The 26,974-nt window shown below is 33.3% G+C and overlaps 1 protein-coding gene and 1 long non-coding RNA gene across 9 annotated transcripts in view; both read right to left on the reverse strand.

The window, feature by feature from the left end:
- LOC126742310 (calmodulin-binding transcription activator 2) overlaps positions 1–26,974 on the reverse strand; it is a 999,827-nt gene that overhangs the window by 480,806 nt on the left and 492,047 nt on the right. The window lies entirely within an intron of this gene.
- LOC126742313 (uncharacterized) lies at positions 191–17,804 on the reverse strand. Its single transcript, XR_007662528.1, has 2 exons — positions 17,552–17,804; positions 191–486 (listed from the first exon to the last, which is right to left on the reverse strand). It is a non-coding gene; the product is annotated as an uncharacterized LOC126742313 (long non-coding RNA).

Genomic DNA, 26,974 nt, shown 5'->3' on the forward strand with positions numbered 1-26,974 from the left:
GAATACATTTTAAATAAAATCACAATTGCATGCCTACCTTAAGTTAAATAAACTCTATATGGTAATACAACATACAATACAATTTAACAACTAAATGGTAAGCTTTTATAGGAAGAAGGAAATAAACCATTACTAGAATAAAGTAAAGATTTTAACATAAAAACATCGTAAAGATAAAGCATCAAGATCGTACCAACCATAGAGATTCACAATTTATTATAACTAATACATTATCTATTGAAAATGCATAACAAGTACAACTAGAACAGATACTCTTTTTTATCTGATTTGGTAGTGCCCTTAAAAAGTTAGGTATTATTTAGAACATAAGACGAAACTAAAAAAAATAATTCAGGATACAAATGCTTTGATATTTTTTCTGAATCTGGTAGGTGCATCAAAGCAGTCAGTCATCAATATTAGATGAGTAATGGTTCCCCAGTCTTGCTCTCCTTGCCAAAAACGAGTTAAAGCCATAGTTAAGAGCTGTAAAAGGAAATAATGGGGTCTATCTTGATAGTATATCAATGCTTTTAAAGCAGCCTGAGTAAAAAAAATTGTTTATTTTTCTGTAATATGACTTTAAAATGATGAAATATTTTTATCTCATTAGTTATTTTATTGCAAATTTTTTAAAACACATATATTTTTTGCAAAAATTTTGTAACACATATGGGTTTCTTAATCGGCTTTAAACGGATAAAATATTTAATTTAACAGTGATTTTAAGAATTCGTTGATCAAAACTGATAAAAAATTATCTCAGTTGTGATTTAAAATATCTTACTAAAAAAAATCAGCTTGAAAATCAGTGTTTCTAAAACTAAGCATAAACGTAGAAAAATATAATCTCAGCAGTTATTTTGAAACGTTCGTTTAGGAAAATAAAAAATCGCCAATATTTGCAATAGTGAGTTACAGGAATAAAGAATTTCATAAAAAACCGACACGTTTCTCAGATTTATTCTGGTTGCAAGAATTGTTAGATGTAAAACTTCCTCGGCTTGATATTAGTTAGATTAAAAGAAATTGGCTTCAGAATTATTTATTTTGTATGCCATATGACTAGGGAATTTGAATCAAAATATGAATTGAATCAGTGCTCTAAAAATCATGCTACATCAAAAACATCTTTTAATAAAGCCTAAAATTTGAAGTACCCGTGAAGTGGCCCGTGAGTATAAAACTTTAACGACTGTCAAATAATGCCCAGGTTATGTGTGATTCAAGATTCAAGAGTATTATTACAGATATAGTAAGAATGACCAATAATATACCGACTTCTACTGAAGCCTATTAAATGACAATTTTTACCATTTAATTTTATAAAATTATTACTGCATTAAGCAGCTTATTGTACTTCTAGATACATTTTCAAGTCATGAGTAAAAATAAGTTAAGAACTTCGAACAACCTGAGTTCTACGAATCAAATATGATCTAATTCACTACAGCAAGAAACCACCAACTTTTGATTTTGTATAGTAAGATTTGGTGATTGACCCTATCGAAGGCCTTAGAGATCTCTGTGTACATGGACCTGAAAATAACCAGGACCAGAAAGTCAGCAAACATTAAAATAATTAACTCAGAGGAAAGACCATCAATAAAGCCAAACTGTTCATCTATAAGTCGTAATTGAAGAAAGAGAATCACTACAGAGCAGATAAAACTATCAAACATCTTAGAAATGGTGCCTTGTATAATCTTGATACTACTCTTTATCTTAGAGTTATATTTAACGATATATACACTCAAGGCTGTATCTAGTGACTCAAGTTCATGTATTAGATATTAAAATTCTGAAGATGATCCTTGATAAGTTTACCAGTGATCTCTAGTCCTAAGCTAATGCATGGTTCCAGCAAGGTGGAGTAACCTCTTGTCTTTGGCAAATAATTGGCCGCCTAGTTTAGCAGATTTTAGTCTCTTTTAATTTTTTCTTTGAGAGCATTTGAAGTCCAACGTGATTCTCATATCTTGAGAGCTTTATGGGAGCAAGTCAAATAAAAAGTTTCAAGTTCTTCCAATCAAATACAATTCGATCTATTGCAGCAAGAATTCAGCAACACTCATTCTCTTTATTTTATATAGTAATATTTGGTGACTGATCCTGAAATTAAAATTCTGAAGATAATCCTCAATAAGTAAACCAGCGACCTCTGGTCCCAAGATTACAATAAGAAAATGCATCGTTCTAGCAAGATAAAGCAACATCTCGCCTTTTTCAAACGGGTGGTCGCCTCGTTTACCAGATTTCAGCCCTTGTGATTTTTTCTCTGGGACTAATTAAATACAATATAGTCCTCACAATTTGAGAGGTTTTAGGGAGCGAGTCACTCGCTCAAGGGTTAAACTAACAGTATGTGTTTTGATAAACATCGACATCAACGTGATGGTAAAATTGGTACAATATTAGTAGAATGGATAACATGGAGTATCATTCAAAACTAACATGTCTCTTAGATTTATTCTATTTTACTTTAAGTTGATAGATTGAACTCGCTCTCTGGATATATATTGTAAAAAGGGGACCACACGTATAAACCATACTCTAAGTGAGAGCACACAAGAGAACAATAAAGCAGCCCAATCGAGTCAATGCTCTTGACATCCCTACAATATCTCTTGATAAGGCCTGACTTTTAAATTGCCCTTGAAGTGATTTCAGATATGTGGAATATAAACATTAAACGGCTATTGTGATTACCAGGTTTCTTATATCGTCAAAATTATTCAAGGATATTGTTACCAATATAATAAGAATGATGAATAATATGCCGACTCCTACTAAAGCATATTGAGTGACATTTTTTAACATTTAAATTCGTAGCATTAAGCATCCGGTACTTTCGAATCATAGCCGAGCACAATTATCAGGCAATTTTATTTGCAGGTACATATTCAATTCATTAGCAAAAAGAAGCAAAGCATAATGGTAAAAACATTGAGCGATGTTGACATAAATATTGAAAAGCGAAGGTCCTAGGTGTGTCATGATGGATTTCAACAACCTGTGTTCTTTCGATCAAATATGACTTTATATACTGCAGCAATAATCCATCTATCCATCTATATTCTTTTTATTTTATTAAGTCACATTTGGTGATTGATAGTATAAGACATGGACCTGAAAACCTACCTCCAGGGAACTTTCCAAAAAATCAGTAAACGTTAGAAGATTTAATTCTGAAGAAAAAATATCAAGAAAGCCAAACTGTATATCGATAAGTCATGACTGAAGGAAGATAATCATAATATCGCAGATACAACTTTCAAACAACGAAAACAAAACGAAATCATCGATAAGTTCACCAGTAACCTCTACTCCGAAGTTTGCATCAAGAAAATGCAGTGGTTCCAGCAAGGTGAAGAAACATCCTGTCTTTTACAAAGAAGTGAACGCCTCGCTTACCAGATTTCAGCTTTTGTGACTTTTTATTTGGTACTATCTCAAATCCAATGTAGTTCTCACACTTTAAGAGCTTTTAGAAAGCCATTACCTTAACGCAAGTTTATAATAAGAATTTAAGAACTCAATGTTGTTACTTACCCAATAACAAGTGTATTATTCTAACCAGATTACAGTATATTAAATTGATTTATCAAATTAGGTATACTACTAAAAGCCTTTTAACTTTAACCCTATATATACTGTCTTTTGATTGGATTAAGTTCCTCAATTTCATGATTTTGTTAATATTTTCGCTTACTCTCGCGATCATCTTCATCCTCAAGGCCCTCGTTTGTCTGTAAGGTAATTAACAGTGCCTGCGAGTTAAGTAAATAACGCGACGTTTCACCCTCCAAAATCTTGATTATCCCGATGACGATATTCGGAAACCATACGAAACTTTTTTAATTAGCATTCATGTATTAACCAAGTAATTTTCATCCACAATGTATTCATAAAAAAAGTTCCAAACAAAACCGATTAAAATATATTTAGGATATCCAAGCAAAGACGCCCCATCCATATAAGTTGGAAATTAGGCATTTTCGTGTGCTATATATGCGGCGAAATGGCAATTTACCTGTCCGAAAGTCTTTCTCTGTAAGTCAGCGTGCCCTAAAAAACTTCCATTATATCCATTATATTTAATAAGCGGTTATTAAAACTTTTCCTGGTAAAACGTAACCGAACTATTAAAAGCAGTCCGACGCTTTTGTATAATAATTTGTTTTTATTAGAAGTTTTTGGGGACATAAGGGTGCTATGGAAAAGTACGTGAAAGACCTCTGGAGGCATTTAATTACATTTTCAAACCTTGATTTTTAATTTAGACTTTTATTTATTAATAAGATGGTTAAATTAATATTGTTGTATTATTTTTTTGTTTGATGCATTAATCAATTGCTGTGGATGGAGGTATTAAAGACCCAAATTTATCTGACCAGTTTCTAATTTATTGCACATTGAAAGAACTCGTCCATTATCTCAAAGAGACCTAACTAGAGAAAAAATAAAAACTCGATAGCTTATAGAACTAATAGATATAGATACTTAATAGATAGAACTATTTTGAGACGGAGTTTTAATTTTTTCTCTTATTGCACATGTTATTTTGATAAATATGATAAACTGCCCACATATATGTAGTTTTAGCTCGCCTAATGTTAAAAATACTAAGAGTGAGATATTTCAATTATGCATTTTAATACAGCAAATATTCAGCTTTTTAATCGTCATGTGTCATGGTAAGAGTAAACCTCATACACCTTGGATAACTACTAATATTCTCCTTTTGATTATACTTCGTAATAAAGCTCTAAAAATATATCAACCAACTAAAAGTCCTGATCATTGTAAATATTATAAACAATTACGAAACTACACCACTATGGCTATAAGACCTGAAAAAAAGGCTTATTTACGCTGAGAAACAGTAACATAAAATAAAAATCAAATATGATGAAGAATCGCATGTTGTAAATAAAAAAAATTCTTTAATTCCTGAATACCTTTAAAATATCAATCGGAATCAAAACGAAAGTTCCTAGTATAGATGAGTTTTAATGATCTTGAGCATTTAAATTATTTTTAATGTAATATATTAAGAAACAAATCATTAAATTTTGAACCTATAATATCTTGTTGTCCAGTCTCAGTTTGTCTGCTCTAGTTCCTTTAATCTAGGCACTTCTCTTATCTCCTCTTAAGTCCTGGCTTTTAAGATCTGTTTAAAATCCTCAACTATCTTTGCATGTTTTACCTTATATTTAGGCTTCAATTGAATACTTCAAGGGACTCAGGACCAAGTATATTAATAAGAGAAATGAGGTGAAGTTTATGAAGAATAACAAAAACCTCCTGATAAGAGTTTAACTCCCCTTAAGGTCCTGATAATAAGTTTTCTGACACATTCTATTTTATTAATAAACAGAACATGTTAAAACCTCTCTGATAGCATATTTGAGACAGGACATTTTCTAGAGGACTGGCTTCGATGTACTTTAATAACTTTGATGTATATATCCCAAACAGTATCATACATCCTGGGTACGTAATTTTTACATCATATTTATGTCCATACGTCCATTGTTATAAAAATAACGTATTTAGTACGTACTTTTGGATTTGTAGAGATAGAGAGTTGCGGTTTTCGCGACACGGTACTACTTTTTCGTAAAACTAAAGATGCTTTTAACAAAATTTTCATAGCTCGTTTATTTTTTAAGATACAGGGCATTTTTGACATTTTTGCATTTTGGGACCCCCATCGTATCTCCGTTATTTTTAAAGTTTTTGTAAAAGTAAAAACTCATTCTTATAGTTTTTTTTTCCGTAGAATCTAGTGATATATATAGATATATTTTTTTTTGATTAATAGTTTTTGAGTTATAGCCCAAACTTTTTTTTTTAAATGGAACAAACTATATATTTATAGTTCATAAAATTGGCCATTTTTTTACCTTTTCAAAAATATATAATAGTATGGACTTATTTTCAAAAATACGCAAATAACTAACAATTTTCTAAATTAAATGCATAATTTTAAAGTAGGCCATGAATAACAATAATAAACAAATAAAAAGTTACAAATTAATAACGACGAATGGGGAAATGCATCATTCTTATTTTTTTTTGTAATAAAAGAACATAAAAAATAAATATATAAATTTAATAAACATTATAAGAAAACAACCATATAACAAAACAACATTTTTACAAAAGATATTCAAAATGACCACTATCTTTTCTGATACAAAATTGGCACATCTTTGTAACCCTTTGAATAGAATTCAAAATAATAATTTGTCTTCTTCTCAGATTTTGAAATGGTAAATGAATTGCGTCTTGAAGTTCTATTAGATTATTGCATTGTATTTTGTACACTTGATCTTGTATATACCCCCATAAAAAAAAAATCTAAAATCGAGAGATCGGGGGACCGATGGAGGCCATCTAACAGGTCCGTTGGTACCTCTTTTGGTTGGTTCCATCTTTGAGCAAAGTTATTTTCAAGAAAAGCCCTTACTAGCCCAGAGTTATTGACTTGAGGCACCATCTTGTTATAGGTAGACGATTTTATATTGCTGGCTAGAGGGATATTTTCTGGAATAACTTTCTTAAGTATGTCTAGGTACCTACGTGCTGTAAGACCCCCTTCAAAAATTCGGTATACTATTTGTTTTGCCAAAATAAAACATGACAGTCCAACTCCAAAGCGTCCTTTTTGGCCCTTTCAAATATTAAATGTCTATTCTATACTAATGTATTTTCTGCATGCCGGTTTCGAGTATTATGTTGGTTAAAAATGCCCGCACTTGAAAAAAACCATTCATCAGACCAGATAACGAGTCTGCCAAATAAGTTGTTGGCATCAATTTGCTGCAAATACCATTGGCAAAATAGCGTCCAGCGCTCGGCATCCCCAGGATGTAAATATTGAACTATGTTAAATTTTTATAGATAATACTTATATTTTTCTAAGATCCGTTGTGCATCAGTTTTTGGCATTCCAATTTCTTTTTTGATTTTTCTGCATGAGCTCGAGGGTGTCGCTTCTATATAACCTAAAATATGGATTTCTTTTTTTTCCCTATTTCTTTTATTATATGCTTTAAGACGAGGCGGAACAAAAGATCCGTGCTCAAGTAATTTGTCCTTTAAACGAGCAAATATACCAAAGAACGGTTGCCTTCTCTCTGGATATCTAGCAAGCATAAAACTACAACATTAGAAATTAGTAGGTAGTCATATAACGGCTTCTAACTTACCTATGGAAATATAGCTTTTTCAGCATTTTTATTGCTTTGTATAAAACATACAAGCAAATCATATTTTTCATAATTTTCAAACGCTGCCATTTTTTTTGGAAAATTCACTAATAACGAAGATAAATAGGTTTTGGAGCATAAACTCATTCAAACACAGAGAAATGTTTCAAAACCCAAAGATAGTTGACATTAAATGATTTGTTTATTTATTTATTAACTTACTTATTTGTCATTTTTTGGTTTATTGTTATAAATAGCCATGGCCTCGCATTAAATAATTATGAATTTGATCATTTAAATTTAGAAAATTGTTATTTATTCGCGTATTTTTAAAAATAAGTCCATACTGTTCTATATTTTTAAAAAGGTAAAAAAAGAACAATAATATGAACTATAAATATATATTTCCATTGAAAAAAAACATAACTTTGGATTATAACTCAGAAACAAATCTACAAGAATGAATTTTTACTTTTACAAAAATTTTATAGATAACGGAGATACGATGGGAGTTCCAAAATGAAAAATTTTAAAAAATGCCCTATATCTTAAAAACTAAAAGGGCTATAAAAATGTTGTTGATGGCATCTTTAATTTTACGGAAAAGTAGCAAATTAACACACAAAACTACATGCCAGGAAAGATTTTTTTTTTCAATTATATGTATTTTTAAATACTTCGAAGTTTTATTTTCAATATTTTTAATTTCAGTAGGGTAAACAAAAAAACTATTTGCATATTTCTTTACTTTGATAGAAAAAGTAAACAAATTTGGTTTCAATTAGACAACTGTCAAATCGAGATTCCCTCTTTCTAAAGGACTAATACATCCTATAAATTTGGTTAATTTACATGTTAATCTGGTCGAAAAGTAATTAGGTATAGGATTTTCAAAACATCTAAAAAGTATAGATAATGGAATATTTGTCATAACTATAAATCAAAATCGGTCGTAAAAGCAACATAGTATTTTTGTTGCCTCTACTGACTGTCAAATAAGTAATTGACAACATGAAGGAATTGACACTGTTGACAGTGTTTAAGACAAATGACAGTAGCGAGAACGAACGCCCTGTTTTCAGTAGGGTTGGCAATATTGGCGTGGTGGCGTGAGTTGTCCCTTTGTGATAACAGTTGACACAACTGTGAATTTAGGATTTACTTAAATTCGGCTTGTAATAACATTTCCTTTCTGCATTCGAATTTAGTTTTACTGTTCACTCAGTGATAGGAAGGATCTACTACGGTCTAGCCCAATTCATGACAAGTAAGAGCATATTTATTTATTTTAGTAGTAATAAATTACTTATTTGATAATTTGCTTATTTTAAAAAATAATTTTAAGGTGCAGCACTAGCAGCAGGGACTAGAAGAACAAAGAAAATTGAAGACAGTATTTCACAATAGTTGCGATAAACAAATGTGTGTCGTTTTTTAGACATAAATATTTTTTGTTTTATATATATTTTTAATAATCAATATATCACATTAAATTAGTCAATTATATACCGCGAGTGTACTGATGCAATCGAGCATTTATGGGTTAAAGTAAAGATTGAGAATGAAATAATTATAGTTGGAGTTATTTATAGGCCCCGGCCGCCAAGAAGAAATTATAGTGAATTCTTGTCAATGTTTGAAGACACTTTAATAAATCTTAACACATTATGTGATAAAATTTTATGTTTTGGGGACTTTAACGTAGACATGCTTAAGTTGTAGCCGAGTAGGGTTGATGACTTAACTGGGATTCTTGATGCTTTTGATTTAAAACAGTATATTTCTGAGCCAAGAGAGTCTCTAATGGTTGTTAACTCTCCTCGATCTAATATGCTATAATTCGGATAATTTAGTTGACTCTGGTATTATAAATATACATATATCGGATCATTATTTAACATACTGTAATCTACAACTAAATAAATTAAATAACGAAAACAATACGTTTTCTTACAGACCTTTAACACGGATTAACTTAGATATATTTCAGATTGATCCAGAAAGTGCACCCTGGCATCAAATTTATGATACTGAAGATATTGATAAAAAAATTTCTATCCTCACTAATCATATGCTTAATATACTAGATATTCACGCACTTCTTGGAACTATTATAAGCAGATAAGAAATGTTACCACCACCGCCATACGTAACAAAAAAAAAGGCTTATTTAAATAACAAATTTCAAAACTGCACTACTTGAGACAAATGGAAGGAGCTTTATAAGTTGAATATAATAAATTACAACTCTAGACAAATTCCCGAACATCTAAAATAAGTCGATGAACTTAACGACTGGTTCAGTCATTTAACTTCTAATATTACTCCTCCGACAAACGAAACCTTCAATTTGTATAAATCTAATCAGAAGCTTCCACCATTATTTTCTTTTACATCAGTCGATGAAAATTTAGTATTAAATTTAATTATTAAATTTAAATCTAAGGCGTTTGGGCCTGATAATTTAAACACAATATTAATAATTCTTTTTTGTCCATTTATAATACCATTTATCACCCATATTATAAATAATTGTTTGTTAAACTCGTACATTCCAAAATGTTGGCAGTCTGCTTTTATTTTGCCACTGCCTAAAAATAATAATCCCTTAAATTATGGTGAACTTTTATCAATAATTTCAATGTTACCAGCCCTTTCAAAAATCATAGAAAAAGTAATGGAAAAACAAATTACCGCCTATGTTACTGATAAAAATATTATATTACAAAAACAGTTTGGGCAAGGGTGATGCAATGATTTCAATATTGCTTGATTACTCTAAAGCATTTGACATGCTAAATCACGAACTTTTGATTAATATTTCACATTATTTTGGTTTTAATACTACAGCTACTAAATTAATTTTATCTTTTTTAAGTGATAGAACACAACGAGTTTTAATTGGAGAAGATAAGTCTAGGGTGGCAATAGTAAGGTCTGACGCCCCTCAAGGTAGCATTCTGGGTCCTTTATTATATAGCTTTTTTACATCGGCTTTTATGGATAAATTGCAATTCTGTAAAGATCACCTCTACGCGGACAATTATATTTGTCATTTAATGCTAGTACTGTTGAAAGAGCTAATTTTTGTTTGAATGCTTGACCTTGAATAGAGTCTCGACAGATCATTCTCTTAAATTGAATCCAACCAAGAGCGTGGCAATGTTATTGAAAATGCAGAATTCCCTTTGTTCCAAATAGGCTTGGCAAGATATTTCTACTTGCGGGTGGATTAAAACACCAAAAGTTCAATTTTACAACTTTAATGTGATGGTTAAGGTTATGTTATAGTGGACTGTAACAGAGAGAGAACGAAAGGTAGAAACCCCTCCCAATCGCGACGGGTCCGTTGAGCTGAACGCGTGAACAACGCAACATTATTTTTTCTTTCACTCTTGCACATAGAGTGCGTGGAGATTGTTGACGTGACGACGATCGCTTCTCCCTTCGAGTTCCAAGCCGTGGTAAGCTACGAAATGTCAATGTCTATCTACGATAGTTGACGATCAAACAGAACAGTGGCGTAACACAATTAATTATATAAATAAAAACTGTTCATACTGCCGCCCTTGAAAGTACTAAGGTACCTTTCAACGACTTGGTCGATTAAAGAAAGGAGAAAGGTCACGCAACTTAAAACAAAGAGATTACAAAATAAGTAACTTACATTACTAACAAAAATTACCGTGAGGTAATTAAAAATTAATACAAGTATTTTAACTAATTAACTTAAGTAAATAAAAAATAAAGTGATTGATTTGCTTTTAAAATCAAGTAAAAGTCTAAGTCATTTCAGAAGCCTTGAATTCGCAAGGCTCATCTGAAATAGGTAGAGGACAGATCTTAACACTGCGTTTAAAAATATTCCCGTTTGCAACACGAACACTAACAACACGTGTTATACCGTCCTTCCCGGGATGAAGATTGACAATTCTTGCAAGGGTCCATTTGGAAGGTGTTCTCTTCCTTCAGTAAAACAAGAGACCCTGGAGGCCTCCAGGGTCGGTCTTAAAGCGCCATTTTGATCGCTCGTGAAGGGTATGTAAGTACTGCTCTGACCATCTGCGCCAGAAATGTTGCGCTAAAGATTGCAGCATGTAGTACCGGTTCAATCTGTTGATTGGCGTAGTCTCCAAATCAATATCAGGTACTAGATGGCCGACAAGGAAGTGTCCGGTAGTCATTGGGATCATTAGTAAGAAGTAAAAGGGGACGTGAGTTCAACACTGCTTCCACCTGAACTATGAAAGTTTAAAACTCCTCATAAGTGAAGGGATTGTCATTTGATATTACCAGCCGGAGGTGATGCTTAAACGATTTCACCACACGTTCCCATAACCTCCCAAAATGCGGAGAAACAGCAGGGTTAAAATGAAACTGAATCACATTACTTCTAGCATATTCTTTAAACTCAGGGGATTGATTAAGGTTATAAATTTCCTGTAACTCACTATCAGCCCCAACGAAATTTGTGCCATTGTCACAATACAGGTGCCGACATAAGCCACGGCGAGTAACGTAACGCCTGAGCATGGCCAGAAAACCGCGAGTAGTCAAATCTGATACCAACTCTAGGTGGACAGCCTTGGTGGCGAAACAAATAAATATACATAAGTAGGCTTTTATAAATTTTCGGTTTCGAAGTTTTGAATCTTTTATCATGAAATACCCAGCTTAATTCATACCGGTATGCGTGAACGGTCTAGAAGGAGTTACTCGAGGTTTAGGTAGGTCTCCCAGCAGGGTACTTAAAGGTTTAGGATTTTGTTTATAGCAAGTAATGCATTTGTGAATTATAGTTTTCACCGCAGATTTTCCTTGAATGGGCCAAAATGTTTGTCTCACGAAAGACAATGTGGCCTGTGTACCAGCATGGAAATTTTTCTCATGAGTATGAAGGATGATTAAACGAGTAAATGGGTGTCTTTTTGGTAAAAGTATAGGATGTTTGGACTCATAGTCGAGAGAAGAGTATTCGAGCCGTCCTCCTACTCTCAGTATTCCGTTTTTATCAATAAATGAATTTAAAGCTTTTAATTTACTTTGAGAACGCAAGCGATTTTTATTCTTTTAATCTCGTAGGTCAGAAGCAAATGATTTTTCTTGAGTTATGATTACTAAAATGGTTAAGGCATGATTACGTTCAAATAACGTTAAATGTCCTATCCGACGTGTGGGTTTAGGTAACCTTAGATTCTGATAAAATCTAAAGCAATAAGCGACTACATTTATAAGTTTATTATAATTCGAAAATAGTTCAAAAATAGAAACTTTAGGTACAGTTGAAGCAAGTATGATTGACTTAGGATTCATTTCGAGGGTGTCATTGTCGAAAACATTGCGTGAGTAGTTGGAAATATGAGTATCTGTGGGCCAATATTCTGCGGGTTGACATAAAAATGATAGACCTTGCCACCACAAAGTACAAGATTTAAGCTCTTGAGGACTCATACCTCTTGATATTATATCAGCAGGAATTTGATTCGATGTGATGTGATGCCAATCATCTATATCAGTAGTTTTCTGGACTTCAGATACTCGGTTACAAATATATGTTTTTAGTTGCCTTGGTTGTAGGGAAAGCCAGCATAATACAATTGTGGAGTCAATGTAGTAGTACACCTTGTTTGGCTTACAATTCAGGGATTTTAGGATTTTGTCCATTAGCCTGGAGAGAAGTAAAGCTCCGCATTGCTCAAGACGCGGCAATGATACAGCCTTTAAAGGAGCTACGCGACTTTTGGCAGAAAGTAAGTTGACGGAAATATTTCCTAGGGAGTCCAGGGTACGGACATAAACACATGCGCCAAAGGCATTTGTCGAAGAATCAGTGAAACCATGGAGTTCCAGGTAAGTATAATTTTTAATGGTTACTTGGCGTGGAATTTTGAAATACTCAACGAGTGACAAGTGGTAAGTAAATTTTTTCCATATTCTAAAAATGTCTACAGGTACGGGATCATACGTCTATCTACGATAGTTGACGATCAAACAGAACAGTGGCGTAACACAAATGATAGACGTCAAGCTAAAGTTCTTTCATCTAAACAAAATAATATTTAGTGCATTGAAAATAATTTATGTTATTTCTTGTTAATACTGACATCTCTGGTAAATCAGTAGCCCTGGTTCTGTCCTCTTTTGTGTCGGGATTCCGTGGTATCTGGCGCGCGTTTGGAAATATAAATTTGTATATGTATATTTTTCTCTACTATAAGAGTCTACAACAGAAATATAGTCAATATACGTAAGTAATAAGTAAGCTAGGATAATTTAGATTTCTTTTCTTTTCGGTTAGTTATGGATGTAGGATAGTAGCCCTGGTTCTGTCCTCTTTTGTGTCGGGATTCCGTGGTATCTGGCGCGCGTTTGGAATTATAAATTTGTATATGTATATTTTTCTCTACTATAAGAGTCTACAACAGAAATATAGTCAATATACGTGAGTAATAAGTAAGCTAGGATAATTTAGATTTCTTTTCTTTTCGGTTAGTTATGGATGTAGGGTATGCATGCTATTCGTTCAGTTTATAATGCGGTTCGCGATTTTTTAAAATTATAAGTGTAATATCCAAGGTCCTAACAGCTCCTTCTTCTGAGCGGTAGCTGAAACATGACCTTTATTTCCTCTTTACAGTTACATGCTGAATTGATAGACACTGATGGATTTTTTTTTCTTTGTATTTATATTTATATTGTAAACTTATCTATATCTATGAGTGAGCATGTGTAATATCTTATGAGGAAATATAAATTGTCTATTATTATCATCATTATATATTTGCAGTTTTTATAAATGAGTTATTTTTTCTCCCAAAGACATTTTACCACACAAAAAAAGGACTCATGTAAACATCCTAGGTACGTCCTAGATATGACGTAGAATCCTGCGGAAAGTGAACGTCCTACATAGGTCCGTAATGTCATGGAGTACGTATAAAATACGTATTTAGTACGTATTTGTGCTATTTAGGTAGTGCTTTTTTTGCTTTGTTGAACTATTTTTATTTTATAATTTATATCAAAACTAGATTATTTAAATAAACTAGATATTAATAACGTACTAAATTGACCTTTAAATTAGGATATTCATTGTTAACTACACTTTTATTTTACAATATATCCTTCTCAAGCATTCCAACGTTATCACCTTTCCTAGCACGCGAAGCCAATAAGGTTAAAGCGACGCATAAAACGGCCATAAATAAACAACGGCAGGCAGGGGGCATAGGGTAAAAAAGGGCAGCCAACTTAAGAGCATATTAAATGAGGGATTTATCCCGGAGTCAAGTCGCGTATCTCCTTCATAAATACTCATTTTGCTCCTTCTAAGAATGCGTCTCTTCTGGGGACGGTCCCGATGTTCCGGAGTGGCACCAGCTGCTCCACTGGCGCTTCTCAATAATTCACGCAGCTGATTTCGGGATCCATCTGATGTCTCTTCACCGCATCTAAGTTTTATGTTGCCATAAAGGTCGTTTCTTTTTTTACGTTTAAATTACGATCGGTAGTTTTTTTTCGGCCAATAAACACCGAATGTTTATGAGCCATGGTGAAGCAACTATAGTCGGAGCTAAAAGGAAATTGATGTGAATTATTGGGTGAAATACTAGCTCATATGAAAATAAAACTAGTAGTTTCTTAACTTGCAAGAGTGACTGTGTACACGTAGATTAATAGTAGATAATAATAACATGCAAGAAGGCATTTGTGCAACGTGTATATATTTTTCTCCGCTAAGAGCAGAGCGCTTTTGGCTAACAAACAGCTTAAATAGCCTTAATACCATAAATAACCATTTCATGCTGAAAATCATCCTTTTTAGCATAAAATGGCAATTTTTAACTCGTATATTCACAGATTGACTAATACACCACTTTCGTCATTAGATTATAACACAGAAGTCAACATTACTAAACAAATAGCTTACAATAATGGCTATAACCCAAACTTTATTGATAAAAAGATTAAAAAAGTTAAAACAAGAAATCTCAGCGAAAATGTTCATTTAACACAAAAAACAAAAACAAAATATATTTGTATCCCATTTTTACGTAATATTCTCACTGAAAATATTTCCCAATAAATGAAAAAACATTTCCCTAGTATAACATTTTTTCACAAGATAAATAATAATTTAAGAAAATTTTAGTAAATTCTAAGAAGAAAGTTAACAAATTAGATAATGTGGTGTATACAAGTTAAACTGTGGTGAATGCAAAACATCGTATATTGAGAGAACTTGTAGATCATTAAATATTAGGATTGATGAACACTTAAAAAATCCTAATACGTCCCCATTTGGACACCATATAAAATTCTCTAAACACAAATTTTATCCAAATAATGAATCCCTTTCATCAGATTATCGTTAAAGATACATACACGACTCATTCTTATTACATTTTTAGGATATTAAGGATCCTAAGCATGGGGATCTCAGTACCTATTAAAGTAACAGCCTAGATTAAATTAGAAAAAAGTTGCATACTTTGAAGCGTATTTAAATGTCGTTGAAAAAATTCAAAAATTTTCTTGGTCTGCCGAGATATTGGGGAAAAATGGATATTTGCGAAAATCGGTTTTATTTTTTTCTGACTTTATTTTAAAAGATATAAAAAAAAACTAACAATACTTTTTTGTTGGCACTTTTTAAGGGCTACCTAATGGCGTTTTTAGATTTTGTATCCGACGTTTCGTTTTTGAGAAACCATCATCAACTTAATTTTTTTATATGGCCCAAAAAAATAGTTTATACTGTATCTGATTCCGTTTTTTCTTACAAATTCAACGATGTATCACATATCACTTTTTTTTCATTAGATGCAAAAATAAATGCGATTTTCCTATTTTTTTAACATATTTTTAAGTAGGCTTTGCAAACAAAATAATGCTTTGACATCTTGACATACCTAAATAACTGCCATGAGTCATTGATGTCACATATTAGTTAAATATCTACGTACAAAGTAATGGAAAATACTAGGAATAATTTATAAACAAAAAAAAATAATCTACGATAAGATAATCAGTATTTTAATTACCTACATAAAGAAAAAACAATGAAATTAAAAATAATTGAGACAACAAGTAAATCAACATTTTTTAATTTAATTTAAAGCAGATGTTAAAACAGATTTCTGTTATTTTCCAAACATAAATAAGATCTTCTTACGATAGAATTTAAAACAGCACGCAACATGTCAGACGTAATGCTATTGAATGCGTTAGTTACACGTTCTTGTAATTGCTGCTCAGTCTCAAAAGAATGCTGGTGTATTTGGTTTTTAAGAAACCCCAAAGAAAGCGGCGTTAAGCCTGGGGATCGTGCTGGCCAAGGCACTGCTCTGGAGGTTCCAATCCACTTTCCATCAGGAAATATCTGCGTAAGATACTCGCGAACCTGCCTTGAATTATGTGCAGGAGCACCATCTTGTTGAAATCAACGACTATTGAATTGTGCCAGAGGTAAGTTATCCAAGGAGTTTTCCAAATTATTTTCCAAACATTGGAAAACAATTGAAGGTAACGTTCTCCAGTTAATGAATTGCGGTAAATAAACGGACCTAGTATTTTGGTGCCGAAAATTCCACCCCACATATTAAAGCCAAAACGTTCTTGATGTTTTGATATTTTTTTAATGCGAGGATTTTGTTGCGCCCAGTAATGACTATTCCGGCGAATAAAGACACCAAAGAAAGTTATATCATCTTCGCATGCGCGTGTGTACCATTCACAAAAATGCCATCGTCGTTTTAGATCCCCTGGGCTGGGATTCTAAAGTCACGACTCGATCTCGATGCGATCACGACCTCGAATTCGATCGCGACTCAGTCGTGACGAGAAGGGTGATTCTAAATTTCAATCGTCGGCTAAACTCGTTTTATTTGAGTCTAGTTATGCTAAACCTAAGAAAACTTCTTACCTGATTATTTTAATTTCAGTAAAGATGACTTGGATTATAGTCTGTCAATTAGAGTCAACAGTTCCCAATAACCACCCATTTCATTCACACAAATCCCTTATTTAACTTTATACAATACTTAAAATTGAATTATAATTTATATACCCAACAGTTTGACAATATTAATATAGTTATGATAGCAATATTAATATGTAGTATTAAAATTTAATTATGAAAATTTTTATAACATAAGAAATTAATAACAATGTCAATGAGGCGAGGAGGACATGAACATATAACCCAAGGTTTTATGGGTATCGGCTATGTGTCCACATCCCACTAACCATTCTCAATTAAACATAATTAATTATAGAATAAATAAATTATTAAAAAGACAGATTTAATTAATAGATACATGGAGTCTCACCAAGATAGCTGGCTGCTTGAAGTCTCGATTGTGAGAGATGGGGCTCAGGTAGAGGTTAGGTTCTCCTTGTGGAAACACCAAGCTGTTCTAAAGTCACTCGTGGAGCATCACAAAATTTAACACCATCACACACTCAATGTAAAAAAAGTTCCATTAGAGCCAAATTAACCAATATTTTAGGTAATTTGCATCTTATTTGGTTGGGCTACAAACTTTTACGTGTGCTCCTACCAACACACGGGAACCAAGTCAAGGGAAATGCCAAATGTGAAAATCTATAATGACTTTGACAAGTGAAAGACAATTAAGAAGCAGAAAGATTAGGGTTTTTCCTCAAGTTAGGGAATCCGTGTAGCAACACTAGGACTATCAATACACCGGACACGTGTTTCCAAAAAAATCAGTTTAAATAGAAAAATAAAATGCTACAGTACGTGGTACTGCTTTTCAATTTGTTCATGGCAGGGAACCAGAAAACCAAAGGAAAGAGAACCGAGAGATAAACTTATTCTTATACAATTCTCTCCTTTCTAATTGACTTAGGTTATTGTTGTATCACACAGATAGTTAATGCTTTATTAGTGTTGATGATATGTTTTTCCAGCCAGAGGTACTATGGCCAAATACACAAGTTGGTTGTTCTTTCCTGTTAATGATTATTTATGTTTTTGTCTGTCTCCTTCCTTTGGTTTTCTAATTGCCCTAAGGAACTTAAAAAGCAGATATTGGCAGGTACTACACTTCTTCTTTTTCGCGTATAGGGTATCTCGATAAACCTATTCTCATCACTTGTGTACATCACGAATGTGCGATACTAATGTGTGGCTACATTACTCGTTTACCTAACTGAACTATGTTACTAAGAATCTTAATGGTAATTAGAAAAAAATATAAGGAGAAATTAAAAACAAGCTTAGATATAGCTCTTATAGGTTTCGTCAATGATAAGTTTTGGTGTTAAATTTAATAACTTTCTCAAAAGAGAAAAGTTGACCGATAAATAGATCCCTAAATATTGAGAAAAATAAGATTTTTCTAAATAACGCTAATTTGTAGCAATCAGAGCAACATAATAGTTACAATTACAATCTACATAATATTACCAAATCATATATTATTATCGTAAAATATATCTTTAATTCAACGATTTTTTACTAAATTTTTGGTTTTGGTGTATTTATCACCGTATATGGTCAACGTATATTTATTAAACTGTAGGATATACGTATAAGATATACTATTCTCTTACACATACTTCCTATACACAAAAGGGAGAAAATGTTAGCATTTAAAAAAAATTGACACGGGATTTACATATCTAGTTTTTAAACTCGATTACATCTTAAATATTTAATAAGATTCTTCTAAAAAATTATAGTTTTTTGTCCACCTTATCCAATCTAATAACACTGTTTTATACTAAATATTTTGTAGATAAAATTATATCCAATTTAAGAATACAGTATTATTAAATTAAATATTGAATATACATTTTCTTCAAAAATATTGTTTTTCAGCAACACAACCCTTAACCCCCCACCCACCCCAAATATTTGCCCAGTAAGAAATTCTTGAAAAATCACTGTTTTGTGTCCATAATATTTAATGTAATATCGGAGTTTTTGTGTTAATATGCATATATGTATATAATTATATCAAATTTAAATAAACAAACTGTGTGATAAGATTGGATATTAGCAACGAAATCGGCGCTTATTCATGTGTATTATGTCGGAAAACAATGATTTTTGAAAACAAATTCTTACTGACAAGTTGTGTGGGGTGGGTGGGCAGTTAAGGGTTAATGAAAAACGATCTTTTTTGCGGGTAATGATTGCCTGAGAGAAAAATGCTTTTTAAGTAAATTATAGGTGATAAGAAAATCTATAGTTTTTGTTTCTGTAGTTTTCCCACATAACCTTAAAGCTTTTCGAGTAAAACGTGAAAAAACCCTATTTTATTTCTCGAGAGCAATCGCTATAAAAATTGTAATAGTTGTATAATTTTTTATCGCAATTAGGTAAGTGGATATTTAGTTTTTTAAGATAAGTCAATAAGTTTTGAAGAATTTTCTTACTTTAATAAAATAAATCTGACATTTAACCAATATTCTCAAGCAGAAAAATGTTAAAAGAATTTTTAGTCGTTTTATTTGATATTAAAAAAATAGAAATAAAGGATATTATTCAAATTCAATTTATTATTTTTTTTAATATAAAACTTTCTAAAATATCTCGAAAATAGCATAAACTAAATTTTCCTAGAATATCTTTAACAAAGATGGCAGTATTTATCTAGTTTAAAAAAATTCCTAACAAATTTACAAATTTCCTGGATTTCAGTATTCCAATTACGACGTATTTGAGTTTGCAAAAAAAAACCTAAAACTTAAGCTCCATATTACTTTTCCTTCGCGGTTACAACTTCTCATAAAAATTGTAATTGTGAATCCGGGCTAAACTAATAATAACGGGAAAAGTTCCGAAAGTAATCAAAAAACAATTTAAATTTATAAATAGAGCCGTTTAAATAGCTGAAAGGTCCCGTCGACGTTCGTTATTAGACGTATAAAAATTTTAGTGGTATTTAGCTCAAACTCTCGGCTGCCACTGCGAACTTAAACTTTAATTTCGAATACGGAATTTTAATTAAGATCAAAACGCAGTTAACCCTTGAGCATATTTAACTAGGTTTTATTGTTTTTCCTTAATTAAAATGCTCCTTTTTCGTGACCTGGACTTATAAGGCTCAGAAAAATATGATAATGATAGGGGTTTGTTTTACGAAAAAAATATTTAATTAGCACAATTATCCTTAAATCTATTATATTTTATTACGGAATTAAATATTAAAGCTATCTATTAAAGCATTTAATGCTTTCGCGGCTAACAAGTAAAGTCCACTATTCTTGTTTCTATTCTTTTCTCTCTCTGTCTAAACCAGAGTCTTTATTCTTCTTGTATTTTTTGAATTAGCCTATTTTTTTTAAATTATTTGCAGACCACCGGACCAATCACAGGACCATTCAATAATTTTAATCTTAATTAAAACTAAATCATTTTTAAAACTTTAGTGTAAGTACTTTTGATTTTACAAAAATACTTAGATAAATAAATACAGTTTTCTCTACTTCTTGGATTTGGTACAGAATTAAAAAGTATACTTTTAAGGTAACGGTCCGAAATGTTCTTCTAGGTTGCTTATTAGCTCTTTTAGAACTTTGCAAGTGTTTCATTTACTTAGTCTGTTTAAACAATAATTATCTTCCTTGATCTTCCGTTTTTGTAGGAATGCTGGGCGTTTTTTGAATATTTGAATTAAAATTAATTAATTAGACTTACTCATGTAAGCAAAATTATTATGTATAAAAATTGAGCATAAATACATTTTTAAAAAATAATAAAGAAACTATCTTCAAAAATATTACATATAAAACATACATACAATTACATATTAAAAATATACCGCAAGATCGTAGCTCCCATACTAGTTGAGATCTCGCATTTTTGTGGCCCATTTTTGGGCTCAAAAACGGGGTCAAAAATTGACTTTTTTCCGAATTTTCAAAGAGCCATAATTCCACTTGTTCTGGTCGAATTTCGTTATAACCCGGTGTTTTCGTAATGTAGGTGATGGGAATAAGCCGCTGATAGGGGTTTCTATAGCTATTTTTGGGTTTAAAGAAAATCGATTTTTCGCATTTTCAAAGTGCTATAATTCCCTTAGTTTTTATCGAAATTCATTATAACCCAGTGTTTTCGTGTTGTAGGTGATGGGAACAAGCCGCTGGTATAGTTAATTCAAATTCGAGAAAAATCAATTTTTGGTGAAAAATTCGATACGGGGGGGTATACCCGAAAAATGAAAAAACCCAAACTTTGAAGGCCTATATCTCGGCTTCTATGGGAGCTATCGGGAAAATTCCAACGGTTTTGTCTTGGTTTCGTCCTTCTGAATCCAACGAGGCTATCCGCAAGATCGTAGCTCCCATACTAGCTGAGATCTCGTATTTTTGTGGCCCATTTTTGGGTTCAAAAACGGGGTCGAAAATTGACTTTTTTCCGAATTTTCAAAGAGTCATAATTCCACTTGTTCTGGTCGAATTTCGTTATAACCCGGTGTTTTCGTAATGTAGGTGATGGGAATAAGCCGCTGATAGGGGTTTCTATAGCTATTTTTGGATTTAAAGAAAATTGATTTTTCGCATTTTTAAAGTGCTATAATTCCCTTAGTTTCTATTGAAATTCATTATAACCCAGTGTTTTCGTGTTGTAGGTGATGGGAACAAGCCGCTGATATAGTTAATTCAAATTCGAAAAAAATCAATTTTTGGTGAAAAATTCGATACGGGGGGGTATACCCGAAAAATGAAAAATCCCAAACTTTGAACGCCTATATCTCGGCTTTTATGGGAGCTATCGGGAAAATTCCAACGGTTTTGTCTTAGTTTCGTCCTTCTGAATCGAACGAGGCCATCGGCAAGGTCGTAGCTCTCATATTAGCTGAGATCTTGCATTTTTGTGGCCCATTTTTGGGCTCAAAAACGGGGTCGAAAATTGACTTTTTTCCGAATTTTCAAAAAGCCATAATTCCACTTGTTCTGATCGAATTTCGTTATAACCCGGTGTTTTCGTAAAGTAGGTGATGGGAATAAGCCGCCGATAGGGGTTTCTATAGCTATTTTTGGGTTTAAAGAAAATCGATTTTTCGCATTTTCAAAGTGCTATTATTCCCTTAGTTTTTATCGAAATTTATTATAACCCAGTGTTTTCGTGTTGTAGGTGATGGGAACAAGCCGCTGATATAGTTAATTCAAATTCGAAAAAAATCAATTTTTGGTGAAAAATTCGATACGGGGGGGTATACCCGAAAAATGAAAAAACCCAAACTTTGGAGGCCTATATCTCGGCTTCTATAGGAGCTATCGGGAAAATTCCAACGGTTTTGTCTTAGTTTCGTCCTTCTGAATTCAACGAGGCCATCCGCAAGATCGTAGCTCCCATACTAGTTGAGATCTCGCATTTTTGTGGCCCATTTTTGGGCTCAAAAACGGGGTCGAAAATTGACTTTTTTCCGAATTTTCAAAGAGCCATAATTCCACTTGTTCTGGTCGAATTTCGTTATAACCCGGTGTTTTCGTAATGTAGGTGATGGGAATAAGCCGCTGATAGGGGTTTCTATAGCTATTTTTGGGTTTAAAGAAAATCGATTTTTCGCATTTTCAAAGTGCTATAATTCCCTTAGTTTTTATCGAAATCATTATAACCCAGTGTTTTCGTGTTGTAGGTGATGGAAACAAGCCTCTGGTAAAGTTAATTCAAATTCGAAAAAAATCAATTTTTGGTCAAAAATTCGATACGGGGGGGTACACCCGAAAAATGAGAAAACCCAAACTTTGAAGGCCTATATCTCGGCTTCTATGGAAGCTTTCATGAAAATTCTAACGATTTTGTCTTAGTTTCGTCCTTCTGAATCCAACAAGGCTATCCGCAAGATCGTAGCTCCCATACTAGCTGAGATCTCGCATTTTTGTGGCCCATTTTTGGGTTCAAAAACGGGGTCGAAAATTGACTTTTTTCCGAATTTTCAAAGAGCCATAATTCCACTTGTTCTGGTCGAATTTCGTTATAACCCGGTGTTTTCGTAATGTAGGTGATGGGAATAAGCCGCTGATAGGGGTTTCTATAGCTATTTTTGGATTTAAAGAAAATTGATTTTTCGCATTTTTAAAGTGCTATAATTCCCTTAGTTTCTATTGAAATTCATTATAACCCAGTGTTTTCGTGTTGTAGGTGATGGGAACAAGCCGCTGATATAGTTAATTCAAATTCGAAAAAAATCAATTTTTGGTGAAAAATTCGATACGGGGGGGTATACCCGAAAAATGAAAAATCCCAAACTTTGAACGCCTATATCTCGGCTTTTATGGGAGCTATCGGGAAAATTCCAACGGTTTTGTCTTAGTTTCGTCCTTCTGAATCGAACGAGGCCATCGGCAAGGTCGTAGCTCTCATATTAGCTGAGATCTTGCATTTTTGTGGCCCATTTTTGGGCTCAAAAACGGGGTCGAAAATTGACTTTTTTCCGAATTTTCAAAAAGCCATAATTCCACTTGTTCTGATCGAATTTCGTTATAACCCGGTGTTTTCGTAAAGTAGGTGATGGGAATAAGCCGCCGATAGGGGTTTCTATAGCTATTTTTGGGTTTAAAGAAAATCGATTTTTCGCATTTTCAAAGTGCTATTATTCCCTTAGTTTTTATCGAAATTTATTATAACCCAGTGTTTTCGTGTTGTAGGTGATGGGAACAAGCCGCTGGTATAGTTAATTCAAATTCGAGAAAAATTAATTTTTGGTGAAAAATTCGATACGGGGGGGTATACCCGAAAAATGAAAAAACCCAAACTTTGGAGGCCTATATCTCGGCTTCTATAGGAGCTATCGGGAAAATTCCAACGGTTTTGTCTTAGTTTCGTCCTTCTGAATTCAACGAGGCCATCCGCAAGATCGTAGCTCCCATACTAGTTGAGATCTCGCATTTTTGTGGCCCATTTTTGGGCTCAAAAACGGGGTCGAAAATTGACTTTTTTCCGAATTTTCAAAGAGCCATAATTCCACTTGTTCTGGTCGAATTTCGTTATAACCCGGTGTTTTCGTAATGTAGGTGATGGGAATAAGCCGCTGATAGGGGTTTCTATAGCTATTTTTGGGTTTAAAGAAAATCGATTTTTCGCATTTTCAAAGTGCTATAATTCCCTTAGTTTTTATCGAAATCATTATAACCCAGTGTTTTCGTGTTGTAGGTGATGAAACAAGCCTCTGGTAAAGTTAATTCAAATTCGAAAAAAATCAATTTTTGGTCAAAAATTCGATACGGGGGGGTACACCCGAAAAATGAGAAAACCCAAACTTTGAAGGCCTATATCTCGGCTTCTATGGAAGCTTTCATGAAAATTCTAACGATTTTGTCTTAGTTTCGTCCTTCTGAATCCAACGAGGCTATCCGCAAGATCGTAGCTCCCATACTAGCTGAGATCTCGCATTTTTGTGGCCCATTTTTGGGTTCAAAAACGGGGTCGAAAATTGACTTTTTTCCGAATTTTCAAAGAGCCATAATTCCACTTGTTCTGGTCGAATTTCGTTATAACCCGGTGTTTTCGTAATGTAGGTGATGGGAATAAGCCGCTGATAGGGGTTTCTATAGCTATTTTTGGATTTAAAGAAAATTGATTTTTCGCATTTTTAAAGTGCTATAATTCCCTTAGTTTCTATTGAAATTCATTATAACCCAGTGTTTTCGTGTTGTAGGTGATGGGAACAAGCCGCTGATATAGTTAATTCAAATTCGAAAAAAATCAATTTTTGGTGAAAAATTCGATACGGGGGGGTATACCCGAAAAATGAAAAATCCCAAACTTTGAACGCCTATATCTCGGCTTTTATGGGAGCTATCGGGAAAATTCCAACGGTTTTGTCTTAGTTTCGTCCTTCTGAATCGAACGAGGCCATCGGCAAGGTCGTAGCTCTCATATTAGCTGAGATCTTGCATTTTTGTGGCCCATTTTTGGGCTCAAAAACGGGGTCGAAAATTGACTTTTTTCCGAATATTCAAAGAGCTATAATTCCACTTGTTCTGGTCGAATTCCGTTATAACCCGGTGTTTTCGTAATGTAGGTGATGGGAATAAGCCGCTGATAGAGGTTTCTATAGCTATTTTTGGGTTTAAAGAAAATCGATTTTTCGTATTTTCAAAGTGCTATAATTCCCTTAGTTTTTATCGAAATTCATTATAACCGAGTGTTTTCGTGTTGTAGGTGATGGGAACAAGCCGCTGGTATAGTTAATTCAAATTCGAAAAAAATCAATTTTTGGTGAAAAATTCGATACGGGGGGGTATACCGGAAAAATGAAAAAACCCAAACTTTGAACGCCTATATCTCGGCTTCTATGGGAGCTATCGGGAAAATTCCAACGGTTTTGTCTTAGTTTCGTCCTTATGAATCCAACGAGGCCATCCGCAAGATCGTAGCTCCCATACTAGCTGAGATCTCGCATTTTTGTGGCCCATTTTTGGGCTCAAAAACGGGGTCAGAAATTGACTTTTTTTCCGAATTTTCAAAGAGCTATAATTCGACTTGTTCTGGTCAAATTCCGTTATAACCCGGTGTTTTCGTAATGTAGGTGATGGGAATAAGCCGCTGATAGGGGTTTCTATAGCTATTTTTGGGTTTAAAGAAAATCGATTTTTCGCATTTTCAAAGTGCTATAATTCCCTTAGTTTTTATCGAAATTCATTATAACCCAGTGTTTTCGTGTTGTAGGTGATGGGAACAAGCCGCTGGTATAGTTAATTCAAATTCGAAAAAAATCAATTTTTGGTGAAAAATTCGATACGGGGGGGTATACCCGAAAAATGAAACAACCCAAACTTTGAAGGCCTATATCTCGGCTTCTATGGGAGCTATCGGGAAAATTCCAACGGTTTTGTCTTAGTTTCGTCCTTCTGAATCCAACTAGGCCATCCGCAAGATCGGAGCTCCCATATTAGCTGAGATCTCGCATTTTTGTGGCCCATTTTTGGGCTCAAAAACGGGGTCGAAAATTGACTTTTTTCCGAATTTTCAAAGAGCCATAATTCCACTTGTTCTGGTCGAATTTCGTTATAACCCGGTGTTTTCGTAATGTAGGTGATGGGAATAAGCCGCTGATAGGGGTTTATATAGCTATTTTTGGGTTTAAAGAAAATCGATTTTTCGCATTTTCAAAGTGCTATAATTCCCTTAGTTTTTATCAAAATTTATTATAACCCAGTGTTTTCGTGTTGTAGGTGATGGGAACAAGCCGCTGGTATAGTTAATTCAAATTCGAAAAAAATCAATTTTTGGTGAAAAATTCGATACGGGGGGGTATACCCGAAAAATGAAACAACCCAAACTTTGAAGGCCTATATCTCGGCTTCTATGGGAGCTATCGGGAAAATTCCAACGGTTTTGTCTTAGTTTCGTCCTTCTGAATCCAACGAGGCCATCCGCAAGATCGGAGCTCCCATATTAGCTGAGATCTCGCATTTTTGTGGCCCATTTTTGGGCTCAAAAACGGGGTCGAAAATTGACTTTTTTCCGAATTTTCAAAGAGCCATAATTCCACTTGTTCTGGTCGGATTTCGTTATAACCCGGTGTTTTCGTAATGTAGGTGATGGGAATAAGCCGCTGATAGGGGTTTCTATAGCTATTTTTGGGTTTAAAGAAAATCGATTTTTCGCACTTTCAAAGTGCTATAATTCCCTTAGTTTTTATCGAAATTCATTATAACCCAGTGTTTTCGTGTTGTAGGTGATGGGAACAAGCCGCTGGTATAGTTAATTGAAATTCGAGAAAAATCAATTTTTGGTGAAAAATTCGATACGGGGGGGTATACCCGAA

Source organism: Anthonomus grandis, chromosome 11 (assembly GCF_022605725.1).
Source record: "Anthonomus grandis grandis chromosome 11, icAntGran1.3, whole genome shotgun sequence".
In the NCBI taxonomy this organism is placed as follows: domain Eukaryota; kingdom Metazoa; phylum Arthropoda; class Insecta; order Coleoptera; family Curculionidae; genus Anthonomus; species Anthonomus grandis.